The following is a 13,666-nucleotide window of genomic DNA, read 5'->3' on the forward strand; positions in this document are numbered from 1 at the left end:
GACATCTGTTCCAGTCGGGAGAAGGAGAAAGCCAGAACGCAGAGCAGGTGACAGGTGAAGTGCCAGCGGTCAGCGAAGGCTACTCTCTCAAGGACTTCAGCGATAAAAAGGAGGAGCAAGTTAGGGCCACTGATAATAGGAAAGGCCTGGCCAGAGGGATGGCTTGGGGCTTGTGTTTGTCATTGTTTTGTTTCTTTTTTCTTTAGATCAGAATCGTTTATATTTCTAGATTTAAGTAACCATCATTCACAATTTACCAATTTTTATTAAAGTCAAAAGAACAAAAGGTACACAATTTCCCACCAATGGAAAATTTCACAGATATTTTTTAGTCTGTAATAATCCCTTCTGTGGCCCCCAAGAATGTTCCAATACAAACAAACAAACTTACCCTCTAAGTAGGAAGGACAAAGCATCAATTCTAAACAAAATGGAAGATTCACACACAGTGGTCACAGTCATACAGTCAAGTACCAAGACCTTTGTTAAATAGGTTTAACCCAAATTTAACGAAAGAGTAATTTCTCATTTCACTAACCAGTGAAAAAAGTCTTCACTCATACACACTGTCATATGTGGTAGGAAACATAATTTATGACTAGTGAATACTTAGCAAAAAAGGCTGTCCATATTGCACCTTGAATGACTCACAATGGAAAGATTTTTCTGAATAGATCTGCTCTTCGATAGAACGTTATGAAATATTGGAATTCTTTCCTGGATCAATGTTTGAGTAAGGAAAAACATCTAACTTACTTGACCTAGTTTAGTAGTATGCTTGCTAAAATATAATTTGGTCATGGCTCCAAGTTAGAGAGTGCTATATCAGAAAATCACAGGCACATGCTAATGTGTTCATATTAATTAGGTAAAATATAGATAATTCCTGGGGAGATGACAAGTAGGACAGCTTTCCCCAAGGATCCTGGCCTTCCAGAGTCGGTTCTTCACAACCTTTGGTGGGTCCCACCATCCCCTATGTTGTGCTCTCAACTTCCATTGGGCTGGAAGTTACTTGCATGGCTGAGTAAAACATTTTAACTTATTTATTTCCACTTCATTTCTTCCACTTATTAAAGAGTAGCTGCTTTAAGACAAAAGAATGAACATACTTAACCAGGACTTACAATAGTTGTAACTTGAGTTGGTTCGATTTTGTTTTCTTTGTTATTTTATTGGTTGATTTAAAAAGATAGGCCAAGATTCTCAGAAACAAATCAACAGTCATATGGAAAAATATAAAGGATAAAAAAAATAAATAATAATACCATTCAAAGTAACCTCTTTTTCAAACATAGCATAACAAAAGTTGAGTAGAAACAAGAGAATCATCAAAAGTATGTTTCAGAATTTCATTTGAAAGCATGAAAAGTTAAATTTTTCTGGAAATCTTAACAATGATATTTAGTAAAGATAATTTCAAAATTGAATAAACCTTAATTTCTGTAATTTAATGTTGCAGAATTTTTTAGTTATATAGAAAAATTATCAATGAAACATTTTTAAAAATTGAAAGAATCCAAATAATCGTTAAATTACTGGGTAAAAATTCTAACAATAATTTAAATTTAAAAGCTGATGAACATAGATCAAAAGTCAACTGCATTTCTGCCAGGATAACAAAACCATAAAACACAAAAGATGGCATATCCATTGTATGACACTAAACGAGGTGTTTTTGGCTATGTAAACATATTAAGTAAATATGTTTTCCCTGTTTTTATTTTAATGTATCCATGTCACTGCAGATAGATTAAAAACTACTTTGAATTCTTAAAATCCCAAAATTTTTATCCTATATTTTATTCTGTACAAAGTACTTTTAAGGAAGATGCTTAATTTACAAGAAGCTAAGCTAGCTCTGTCAAAGACATCCATAAAAGCATGATCTCTCACACTTTTACACATAATATACAGAACTAATATTATTATAACTATATTTTCATATTATTATAACTATTTTATAAAATCTGTCAAGGTGGAAACTCCCTGGAATTTCTTAACGTACTGGAAAGTACAGCAAGGCAAAAGAAAGCATCATACATATAGTAACAGTGTTTAAACATGCTGGCATTGTTTTAGTGTAACTGGTGTGCAACTTATCTATGTGTACACACAAAGAATGTTTCAGGAGGAAACGAAGCAAACAGATGCACCAGTTCTTTATTTTTATTTTTTTTCACAAATGCACATTTTTTTATTTTTCAATAGTATAGTATCTGGTTATGTAGACTATTTAAAAAACAGGTCAACAGAAAACTTTCTGGATGTCACTAGACAGTTAGATTTTTATTGAAGCTTAATGTACAGAAATACATCTCAACTGATTTAAGTCCAATACCAATGAAAGGAGAAATTATGGCACCAAAACTTTCCTTCTCTATCATACTAAAGATTAATTTAGATTACTATTCAATCTGGTTCTCATTTCTCTAGGCTGTGTTCCACACAAATGTTCAGGTTTTCAATATTATAATTCTTAAATCTATTAGGAAAAAAATCAGACCTCAAGCCAACAAACGTCATCAAATCTACTGGGATACTGTTCAAGCACAAAATCTACTTTTGAACATTGGTCCTCAAAACAGAGCACCTCAAAACAGTAGGTGCTACGCTCATTACAGAATCAAACCGATCATGTTGACTGTAAACTTCCTCAATGAAACTTTCAATCAACATGCTTAAAATAAGTCAAAGTGTTCCAACCACTTGATTTCATACCAAGTTGATTTTATGTTTAGAAAAAAAGGTGTTTTCTTCACTAAACACTAAAAAGATGTTTTTTCACTAAACACTAAAGGTGGTTTTTTCATTAAACACTAAAAAAAAGGTGTTTAGTTTATAAATACGGAAGGAAGAAAACAGCACTGCATCAATCCAGTAATACTGTGAGGACAAGGAATACAAAATTTAGTCAACTTTCCTATTCACTTGGTTGTTTAAATCCCACAGTATCTGCAAATACAGCTATAAGATGCCAACTCTTGAAAGCCTGTATTTTAGTTATTTTCCATTGAGTATTTTGGAATTTTGCATGTTATGTTTTACTTATTTACTCATTCACATATTCTGCTTCATGGTGTTTATCTAAATAACCTGGATGATTCTCATTCTGGGCAGTCACTCATTTGATCCTGTGAATTCCATGGTAAAAGACCACAGTCAGAGGAACAGATGAAGTCAGAACACTCACATGCATCACAAAAGTCACAGAACTTGAAGTCACAAGATGGAAAAAGATATTGAATCTGCTTTGAACCAAAGTTTACAGTATATTATTTAATGGAAACTCATGGAAATGACTGATAAAGTAAAAGTTAGGGTCAATGATCCAAGCTGACCTGACTTATTGAATCTAGTACAAACCTTATGCTAAACCTTCCTGGTAATCAACTTAGTAATAAAAACCCTTTTATACCACTATTTAGCAAGTTAGTAAAGGCATGTATTCATTAGAAGCTAATTTCATTTAGTGAGGAGCGCATATGATTGATATGTGATCAATTACATATGATTTCCACAGCTAGCCAGTACACCCTAATCTCCATCTACAATTCTCTATGGGTCTTCCCTGCTAATCAACACTGGAGACATTTATTTTGTTACTGTCATCCAAAAGAGCCCAAAATTAAACCCAGGGACTATCTCCCCCTTTCGCCATGAAGGGTATAAGATTTATATATAAACCCACAGTGTTAACAGTGTATTGCTTTATTTGGAGAGTTTGAGGAAAGACACCATGGTAAGAGAAGAAATCAATTATAGGACTACAAATGCATGGACCAATAATTTTAAAATAGCAATACACAAAATAAGTGACTGGAATCATTTTCTTAACAGGACCCGACTTGTGGAAAAAAAAAAAAAAACTTTAATTGCTGTTGCAAAAAATATCTGTATGAAGTCGAAATTGGTTCCAATAACATTAGTAAAGAATTAGTTCTAGAAAGTGGAGGTAACTGGATGTAAAAGTCTGGCAGCAGTTTAATAGAACAGTCCCAGATGGTTTGGCTGAGGCCAACACCTAATGAGGACGAAAGCCTGTCTGTGGGGAATTTTGGATGGTTCCTGGAGAAATATTACACTGTGCATAAACCAAATTGAATTGTTTTCACGAGTGTTGTAAAGTTCCGTATAGTGAAAGTTTTTTTCTACATGCACTTCAACTTCACAGCAAGAGTGGCATAGAATACCTAAACACAGAAGAGAGCATTCATGCAAGATATCTAACTCTCTGATATAATAATGCATACAATTCAAAATGATTACACCATCATTACATCTAGGGCTTTCTGCAACTACAAGGTGGTGGTTATGGAAAGCATGGTCCCGGTATTAACACCTAGAAAGCAGCCACCACCTTCTACGTGTGTTCTCTTTTTGTGTTTTTTCTTCATTTTTCTTAATCGACTCTGCTGTCGTTGCTGCTTCTTAGCAAAACTGGCAAAAACAAAATTGTAACCATTGAACATAGCGCTCTGGCAATCAAAACGTTTAAAGCCTTCAATCTTCTGGGGCGAAGCAGGCACTGTGCGACATTTAGAACTCTGATTAACAAACAAGGTCGTCACAAATTTTCCTGGCTTGAAGACTGCCACAACTTTCCTGATCAGGTCATCATAGGAGGTCTGACTTAAGTTTGTTTCAAAGCTAACATAAGAAAATTCTGGTTCTGGAGTGATGTGAATAGTCCAATAAGTTCCATCCGATTTCATTCCATTCACTGAATACCCACAAGGATTGAACAACGTGGCATCAATGACAAAACCTGGTATCAGGTCACGAATTCCACTCTCACGAGTGACATCCTTTGCAGTAACACTGTCTTTCACGTAGAGCTGGTCCATAGCTGCTGGGTCAAGCTCACTCATCAGAATTTCCAGGGTCTGATCTGGCTGACTGACTACTCGGCTCTCTGGGAAATCCAGGGCATATAAACACCAACAGTAAGAATTCATACGTCCCACACAATATGCTGCTCCATTTGGGAAAACTGCATTTAGAAACTCTATTTCTTCCTGGAAATTCCCGTGTGGGTACCCTTGGCGAGACGGCTTCATGAAATTCTTATGAGAATAAAAGAAGCTTCGAATTGAGTCAAACCCACTGTAATCCCTAGCAAGCTTCAACAGGGGAACCAGTGCTTTGAGCAAGAGGGTGGTACCACATGTCTTCAAAATGGAACGTCTCTTGGAGACAAACATGCTACTCTCACTGAGTACATACACTTCCTGCTTGTCAGTTTTTGTCACACTTATGATTGAACATTGCACATCCTTCAAAAGTATGTTCCGCTCAGATCTCAGGACAGTGTGAAGATCCCCAGATCCTTGGTTCGCGTCAGGTTGCTGCTGGGAGAACCAAACCTCCAGCAGCTTCTCCATCCCTTCGAAAAAATGTGCAGTTTCCATCACCGTGAGACTAGCAAACAACCAACAACCACAGAAAATCAACTAAATTAAACTTCTTCTCCCACTGCTGCGGATTGTTCCAGCTGTGTTACTAAAGTTCAGGTTCCTTTTTTTTTTTTTTTGCTATAATTTTATATTAACTTGTTTAAAAAAAAAAAAAGGACTAATAAAATTTTCCCGGCTTCTTTTTGTGAGCAAAAGTTGAACGTGAGTCTATTGGAAATAGAGGCAGATACAGTTCAGTCTTTGTTAGAGAGTAGAGCGAGCGCTAGCTAATGTCCCCGGCCATACCGTGTAAGCCAGCACCAGTTCTTTAAATTACACTTGATCGCGTAGACCAGCAAGTCTCTGTGAAAGTTCATCCACTGAAGTAACACTTGGGCCAACAGAATCTGTCTGACCCCGTGGTAGTTCCACATTGAGATGGAGGCCATATTGAATCTGCCATTTCTGGAAGGTAGCATTTCCACTTGGTTTTGTGCTGGTGTTAGGGTTGTAGTGCTACTCATTGTGTCTTCCATTTGTTGTGTTGGAACATCCAGCGTTTCAAATGGGTGTCTCCAAGTTTGTCCATCAAGGCAGAAATGTTCTCAAGGTTCGTACCCCTCAAGGTAGCATCCGTAGACATAGCTACACCTGCCGTGGACTGTGTTACCTTGCTCATTGTTGGTGCAATTTGAACTCTGTCTGCCATGGCATCAACCCTAGCACTCACTCTCAAGAAACCAATTGCTTGGTTTTTCTGGTGGATTGCATTTTCGGCGTGTATTCTTGCAACTCCTGTATTGCCTTTCCGAATGGCTTTTTTAATCTGGGCCTTCTCAAGCCTTTTCTTCTTTATGACATTTCTTGGCATTTCTACTAAGTTCTTTTGCAGTAAATTTCAAGTTAAATAACTGTTTCTCCACATTCGACATGGTTCCACAACTTTTCTGGGAAGTCTATGGCCCCAGGCAGCAGCCTCCCAGGGTTGGGGTGGAGTGGGGGACCCGAAGTCCCATGCTAGTCCAGGACAACCCGCACACCTGGCTGGTGGCTTTTCAATCTCACTTCCTTTTTTTTTTTTTTTTTTTTCCCAGTGTGGAGGAGAAGTGAGCATGACTTAGCCTGAGGAAAGACCAAAGAGAGAAGAACAGAATGAAGATATAAGAGGAAAAAAAATCTTAAGGGATAATTGATGGAGTTGGGTCCCAGCTAGAAGGGGTGAGATGAGAACTGGATCTGGTTAACCCTGAACAAGAGCTCTTCCTGAGGATCAGTAGGGCAGGAAGAAGGGGCATGGGTGTTCTAGAGATCAAGATGAGGGTTTAGACTCTCTTTATAGCCACACATTTAGTAATTTTGCCCTCTGCACCTGGGAAAAGTGTAAATAATAAACCACAATTAATAATCGTTGTTCTCAATGTTAAGTCACACCAAAATTTATATGTACCTTTCCTACAAAAAGAGATATTCCCATAGCATAGCAAAAAGTGAGCCTAAATGCTTATAATGTTCCTGTCTGATGTATCTTTGTGTCCCTCACAAATAAAATATGGTGGTTTCCTGTTTAATTTTGCTCTTAAATATCTGAATGAGACCTGCCCAGTGAACCTAATTCATATCAGACAAAGGTATTTTGACAGGACCTCAACAAGGCCAAGCATTCCTGCTCAAACAGAGGTCGTAAATGGGGTTATGAAACAATCAACCACAAGCAAAGCCCTTTCATCTGTTCCCCTTACCCCACCACCAAAGTGGAAGGCTCGGGTGTGCTCAGCCATCTGGAGAAGAAAAGGAAGAAAAAGCTAAAAATAGTGGGCTGCAACCAAAGTGAAAATATAGAAATGTTGGTAATTGTGTTTGGAGTGAAGAGAAAAGGGCATGTTCCTTTGAGTGGTATCCAGCGAGGACTCTTGCTGGCCTGAAACCTCTGCCTATTTTTTGATTTAAAGAGAACAGAAATGAGTCCTGGCTCTTAGAAAGAAGGCACCTTCATGTGATAAGCTCATAACACCATGGCAAATTTACTGAAGGGTGTTTTTCTACAGTCTTTTATCTTATTTTCTCTTTATATCTTTACATGGTAAAATCATTAATAATGTCTGCTTAATAAAGAAATTCAAATCACAGACATCTATGGAGATGAACCACCTCCCGTGCCTATGGCCACTCTGTTGCCCCTGTCCAGATTTGGGGGTAAGAAGTTTATTGCTTCGCCTTTCCAAATTCATATGTATGTATATAAAAACTGGATCTTACTATGACTACTGTTCTCGAACTCGATTTTTTCATTTCATTACGAATTATGGATATCTTTCCACATCAGTGCACATGGATTCTTCCTCATTCTTTTTGACAGCTGCAGAAAATTACACTTTCATTTCTCCACAATTTAGTCAATTCCCCCATAAGATAATCAAATTATCTCAAGATTTTTTACCACCTCAAGAAAGCTGCAGTAAACATCCCTGTACACACATCTTTGTGGTCTTGTTTTTTTCTTAAATGAATTCTTAGAAGTGGAGGCAAATTGCTGGGTGTGTGCATTTTCAGTTTTGATAGCCATTTCCAGACTGCCCTCTGAAAAAATTCATACTACTCCATGTTCCTACCAAGAGTTTTTTAAGGGTATCTTCTTCTTCATGCCCTAAGCCAATATTGAGTGTTAATGATCTTTAAATATTTCCTCCCTTGTAGATAGAAGAACTTGCTTTGAGCAGTTCAGGGACATCAAGGGAGCTTACTCATCTAGAAAAGTAGAAGAAAAATTATGTCAGGATTGAAGAGGAGGGAGAGGGTGAATGCTGGAGGACTAGCAAATCTTTAGGATACAGCCACTTGGATGGAATGGAATAGGAGTCGACTCACAATGTCTAAGCAGCTGTAAAACCCAGAGGAAGTTGCGGGGGCAGCGGCAGGTGCGGGGAGAAGTCCAAAGTTTTTATGAAGCCAATGTAGTTAGTTAGTTATGTGACTTTTCTAGTTTTGGAGCAAGAACAAACCACAACAACAGAAAAATGGATGACTGGAAAAACTTAAGGTTGGAATAGATCAAGCTGTTATTAACAGAGTCATCTGGTGAGAAATAGGCACTTCTCATGGCTGAAGGTCGTGACTTGGGACCAAGAGCAATGAGGTAAGAAGGGCTGAGGGACCATAAAAAAGAATAGGAGGTTCAAAGATCACAGCTAAGTCACAATCAAGTCAAAGGCAAGATTTAAGGGAAGTGAGGGAGTTAGAGCAGTCGTCAGAGAGTTGGTGATGATCAGAGAAGAACATTTCTGAGTTGACAGTTTTCAGCAATGCCATGGAGCAGCTCCTGGCTACCAAGGGGAGTGGGGAGCAGACAGGTCCTGAAGGGAAGTGGAGCTAAAGGCTGCTGGAGAACATAAGGGAGAGCCATGACAAAGGGGTGCTATCTGGGTCATACATCAGGGATGGCAGGACAGGGTGAAGCCAGGTCAACTGCAGAGATCACAAGGCCTCAACGAGCATTCTCGAATGAGTGAATGGTCTGAATGTTAGATGGTTATTGGAACAAGAGCTTCACAGAGGAGAGCTGGTTGAGAAGCACTTAGCACAAGGTCAGTAAGTGAATGTGGAAGAGGCACAGACTACCAGACCCCCATGGGTATGTGTGTTGAAAGGAGAGAAGAAGCTTTCTTTTGGGTGAGGAGTGTTCATGGAAAAATCTGAGGCTCTCAGGACACCAAGTAATAGACTGTAAATTCCACAAGGCACAGAGGAAGCTGGAGAGGGAAAGTGTTGATTAGGATTTCTATCAAGCAATTTGGGGTCACTGAAATGATTGAATGTGGATCAGGGAGTTTGGGAATCAGGACACCAGAAAATGGCTAGAAGGCTAGAATGGTCCACATGGAGCTTCCCAGAGAAGGTGTACTGATGCCCCACTGTCGCTGTGCTGAGTCTGTCCTTATGCAGGGACTGGGGAGACTGTGTATCTGGCTGCTGATCCCTACATATTCATGCATGTCCCAGAGCTTCGACTGACTAGCCACATGACCTTGGAAAGTTACCTACACTTGCTAAGCCTCCATTCCCTCCCTTCAAAAATAAGAGTAAGGACTGGGCGCAGTGGCTCACACCTGTAATCCTAGCACTCTGGGAGGCCAAAGAGGGAGGATTGCTTGAGCTCAGCAGTTGGAGACCAGCCTGAGCAAGAGTGAGACCCCCTCTCTGCTATAAATAGAAAGAAATTTGCCAAACAACTAAAAATAGAAAAAATTAGCCAGACACGGTGTTGTGTGCCTGTAGTCCCAGCTACCTGGGAGGCTGAGGCAGGAGGATCGCTTGAGCCCAGGAGTTTGAGGTTGCTGTGAGTTAGGCTGACGCCATGACACTCTAGCCTAGGCAACAGAGTGAGACTCTGTCTCAAAAAAAAAAAAAAAAAAAAGAGTAGTCATAGTATGTAGCCCATGAAGTTGTTTAAGGATTAAAGATGGCATGTTAAACATGAAGCATGTATTACTAGAACACTGTTAAGTATACAATAAATGACAGCTATAACTACATTGCAGAAAGTTTTAAAATATACATCCATTTTGAAGGAATAAGTCTTCACAATATTGTAAATTCTAAGTCACAACTACAGCAGGCACATGGACAATCTCTCTACACACAGATAGAAAACCTTCTTATGTGGAAACAAGCAGAGACCCTGGTAAAAAACTAGCTCCATGGCTGTAATGGTTTCTCTCACACAAAACCAAATATAGAAAAATTCATACTTTGCTTCAAATCTCTTAAAATGAAAAATTGTTTCTGTCTTACACATGCAGATATTAAAGTTCACATTGTCTTCTGGTTTACAGCCAGTCTCACGACTTTTAAAGAAGACCAAATTCTATCGCATAAGAACTTGGGAACCATTTATCTTCAATTCTAAACAAACACCAAAAGTATCCATTCTGTGCATGTTGGTTGTTGGAAGGTATTCTCCACAGTCTTGTTCATGGATGGTTTAATAAAGATATCCCTGCCATGTTTCTGCTCCATCTGCACTTGACAGTGCTGGGTAAGCTTTGCAGGCTGTTCAGGTAGAGGTCAGGTGAGTTCCCTCCACTCCCAGAGAGATATCCACCACTTGGTTAACTCCAGTGCCCTAGGTGGGTGTCTCAGCCTCAATGGGAGCAGTAAACCAAATACATAACTTTCTTTTATAGCATCTTGGTTTTTAGTGCGTTGGGTTATTTTTTCCCTGTCAAGGTAGTTTGTCTTTCTACTCATGATTTATTCACTTATTCACTAATATTTTTGGCAAAGTGATGACATTTTTGGCAACATTATCTTCTAAAAGTAGATGACTTTTTTATTTCAAAATTTTAAGGGGGTACAAATGTTTTAGGCTACATAGATCACTTTGTAATGCTTGAGTCCCAGCTATAGGTGTGCTTGTCACCCAAATAGTGTTCATTGTATCCATTAGCTAGGTTTTTGCCCCTCCCCTCCTCCCTCCTCCCTCCTGGTTGATTTCTACTGAGTTTTACTTCCCTCTGTCAGATGAATAGTAAATATATTTTCTCTTCCTTATGATTTTCTTAAGAACATTTCCTTTTCTCTAGCTTACTTTATTGTAAGAATATAGTGTATAATATATACAAAATATGTGTTAATTGACCGTTTATGTTATTGCTAAGGCTTCTGGTCAACAGCAAGCTATTAGTAGTTAAGTTTTGGGGAAGTCAAAAGTTATATGTGGATTTTCAACTGCATGGGTCATCAGTCCCCCCTAGCCCCTTCATTGTTCAAGGGTCGATTATAAATGCACTGGGCTTAAAATGTAAAAAGAAACCACAAAATATAAATTAGCAATTGCTTTATGGGATGTCTTCAAAATGTAGCTTAAGTCAACTGGTCAACTAGAATTCAGTTCATAGTTATATAAAAACATAATGGTTAAACCACAAGAACTAAATAACTCATTCTGAAATACTCATAATTAGAAAACTTATATAAACCATCCCAAAATTCTATTTAACATGGAAAATTGGGATAACTGAATATGTTTATCATATTATACACTTTCCAAGAGAAGGCCTGCCCAGGGCCAAAAGCCACCCACAAACACAGTGTCTGGAACCTAGCAGGGGCTCACAAACATCTGTTGAGATGTGCCTGCTTATCTTCAATTTAATTTTGCAAACATTGCTCAGAAATAAATCATGGCCCAGCTCTTGATGGGAAGCTCAGGTTGATCAAATAATAAAGATTTCTTCCTTCGAGGAGCTTGACTTGTATAAACTGGCCAAGAATGGCATTCCTTTTGCTTTCACTATATTTTTCAGGCATTGTTTACCCATCCCACTGAGAAAACTTCCAGTCATGAACATAGCTTGCACTAGGCTATTCAGTTCTTCAAAAGGGACTACAAAGCCCCACCTTTGTAGGCAAAACTTCCTCAGATTTGTCTTTTTTTCCCCACTTTCTAAGATAAGATGCAATTGGTGAACACCCTTACATTGCCAGTAGTCCAGGTAAACATTTAGGGAAGATCACAGATCTAGGAAGGCCTATATTCCTGAGTAAGACATTTTTCAAGTGCTCCATCATTGTACAGGCTACCAGTATATCTCTTTTTGCATTTTTCTCCTTGAAATAATAATAAATCTAAATGTACATCTCTGGACAGTTCTACTGAGGCACCTGATGAAATCCTGGTTCCTCGTGCAGGAAAACCCTCTCTCTCCCACAATTATCACACTCGCCCACAGCTCTTTCACACACTGTTTAAGGCCTAGCTCAAATTGCACTGCCCTCTGGAAAACTTTCCTGAACCTCTCTTCTCCATCTCAATAGGGGTCACCATTTCCTTCTCTGAACGCCCTTACTACTTACTGTCTGTTTTGAGATTGTTTTGCAAGCTTGCATTTTCCCTTGACTTGATTATAAAGCCACTTTTGAAAGGGACAAATCTCATCTTACTCATGGTTCCCTTCCCCACAGTGTCTTTCATTTATCCAGCTTTTCATGAACAGTTGATGATACAAGGACTGAGCTTGTCAGTTTGTCTCAAATGTGTGTGTGGAGGGAGGAGTGGGGGGAATAAGGATTTAGTACATATCATCTTGACAATTACTTGTTCTTGAACTCTACAAGAAGGTATTCCTTACAACCAATTCTTAACATTTTTTGAGGTAGCCTTCACATTTTGATGGCTTTGGTGTTTGTTTCCTTTGAGGTATTGTTAATGCATGCAGATTTATCAGTGAAACTAATCTACAATTTGGGCTAAGTAATTGCCATCATCCACACAATCTTCTTACAGGGAGTTGTATTTTATGGTGAGCCACTTCCTTGCCTGACCTCCTTTAATGCATGTGATAGTGATTCCACTAATCTAATTTGTCAGCACCTTCCAATACTCTACAAGTCACTAGGGCATTTTGAAAGCAACTGAAAATAGCCTCTCACCTAACAGAGACCTACTTAAATGCCATAGCTCCTATACAAGCCCCTTTAATTTGGGCTCTTCCCTTCTTTAACATCTTGGCTACTTTCTCAGCTGTAACTGGGCAAGGTGAAGAAGCTGGAGAGGCCTTTGGTAGAATTACATACAAGAAGCCAAACTCCAAAGACTCTGCCTTTTTCAAGATAATCTCCCCAAATGATTTCCCCCTATTTTCCACCTACCACCAGTTCAATGTTTCTCAAATTTTCCTATTTCCCATATAACCTTCAAGATTTTTGCATTTTTTGTATATTGCCTATATTATTTTTTACTTAATCATTTTATTATTTTCTCTTTTGACTTAAGTAAAGCCTCACCTTAGTCCCCCCCCCCACCTGACCCAAAGATCTATAGAGTGTGGGGAGCTGGGGCTTTCCTAGTCCCTCCACTTCTCACCTCGGATTCACTATCATGGCCACAAACCTTGCACACTATGGAGGTTCTGTCAATAGTGGCAGACTGAGTGAGTCTGTCAACATCCCTAAGAAGACTATGTCTACCTTCCCATTTCTCCTTTTGCCACAACTAGGTTGCAAACACCTTGAAATTGGTGGTCTTAGTATTATGACTGGTAACTTATAAACTCATAAAAGTCTCATTTCATAATATTATAATATGAAGTGATCTTCATTTTATTCATGTTGAACTATGCTAAAAGATACAAAATGGCCTTGTTTGTGTGCCTCCCATCTAATTCCTCCAAATTTATACACACACACATGCATATTTAAAAAATTGCCACAGCAATTTAAAAAAATACAGGGATCTAAAAAGCTCACAAGTAAAGTAGGGTGGAGCTGTTCTC

At 38.6% G+C, this 13,666-nt stretch overlaps 2 pseudogenes; both read right to left on the reverse strand.

Moving 5' to 3' along the window:
* Positions 1–1,995: 1,995 nt before the first annotated feature.
* LOC105874448 (S-adenosylmethionine decarboxylase proenzyme pseudogene) lies at positions 1,996–5,729 on the reverse strand (annotated as a pseudogene).
* On the reverse strand, positions 5,729–6,478 carry LOC105874450 (charged multivesicular body protein 1B2-like; annotated as a pseudogene).
* Between the last annotated feature and the right edge of the window lie 7,188 nt (positions 6,479–13,666).

The sequence above is a fragment of the Microcebus murinus genome, chromosome 1, assembly GCF_040939455.1.
Source record: "Microcebus murinus isolate Inina chromosome 1, M.murinus_Inina_mat1.0, whole genome shotgun sequence".
Classification (NCBI taxonomy): Eukaryota; Metazoa; Chordata; class Mammalia; order Primates; family Cheirogaleidae; genus Microcebus; species Microcebus murinus.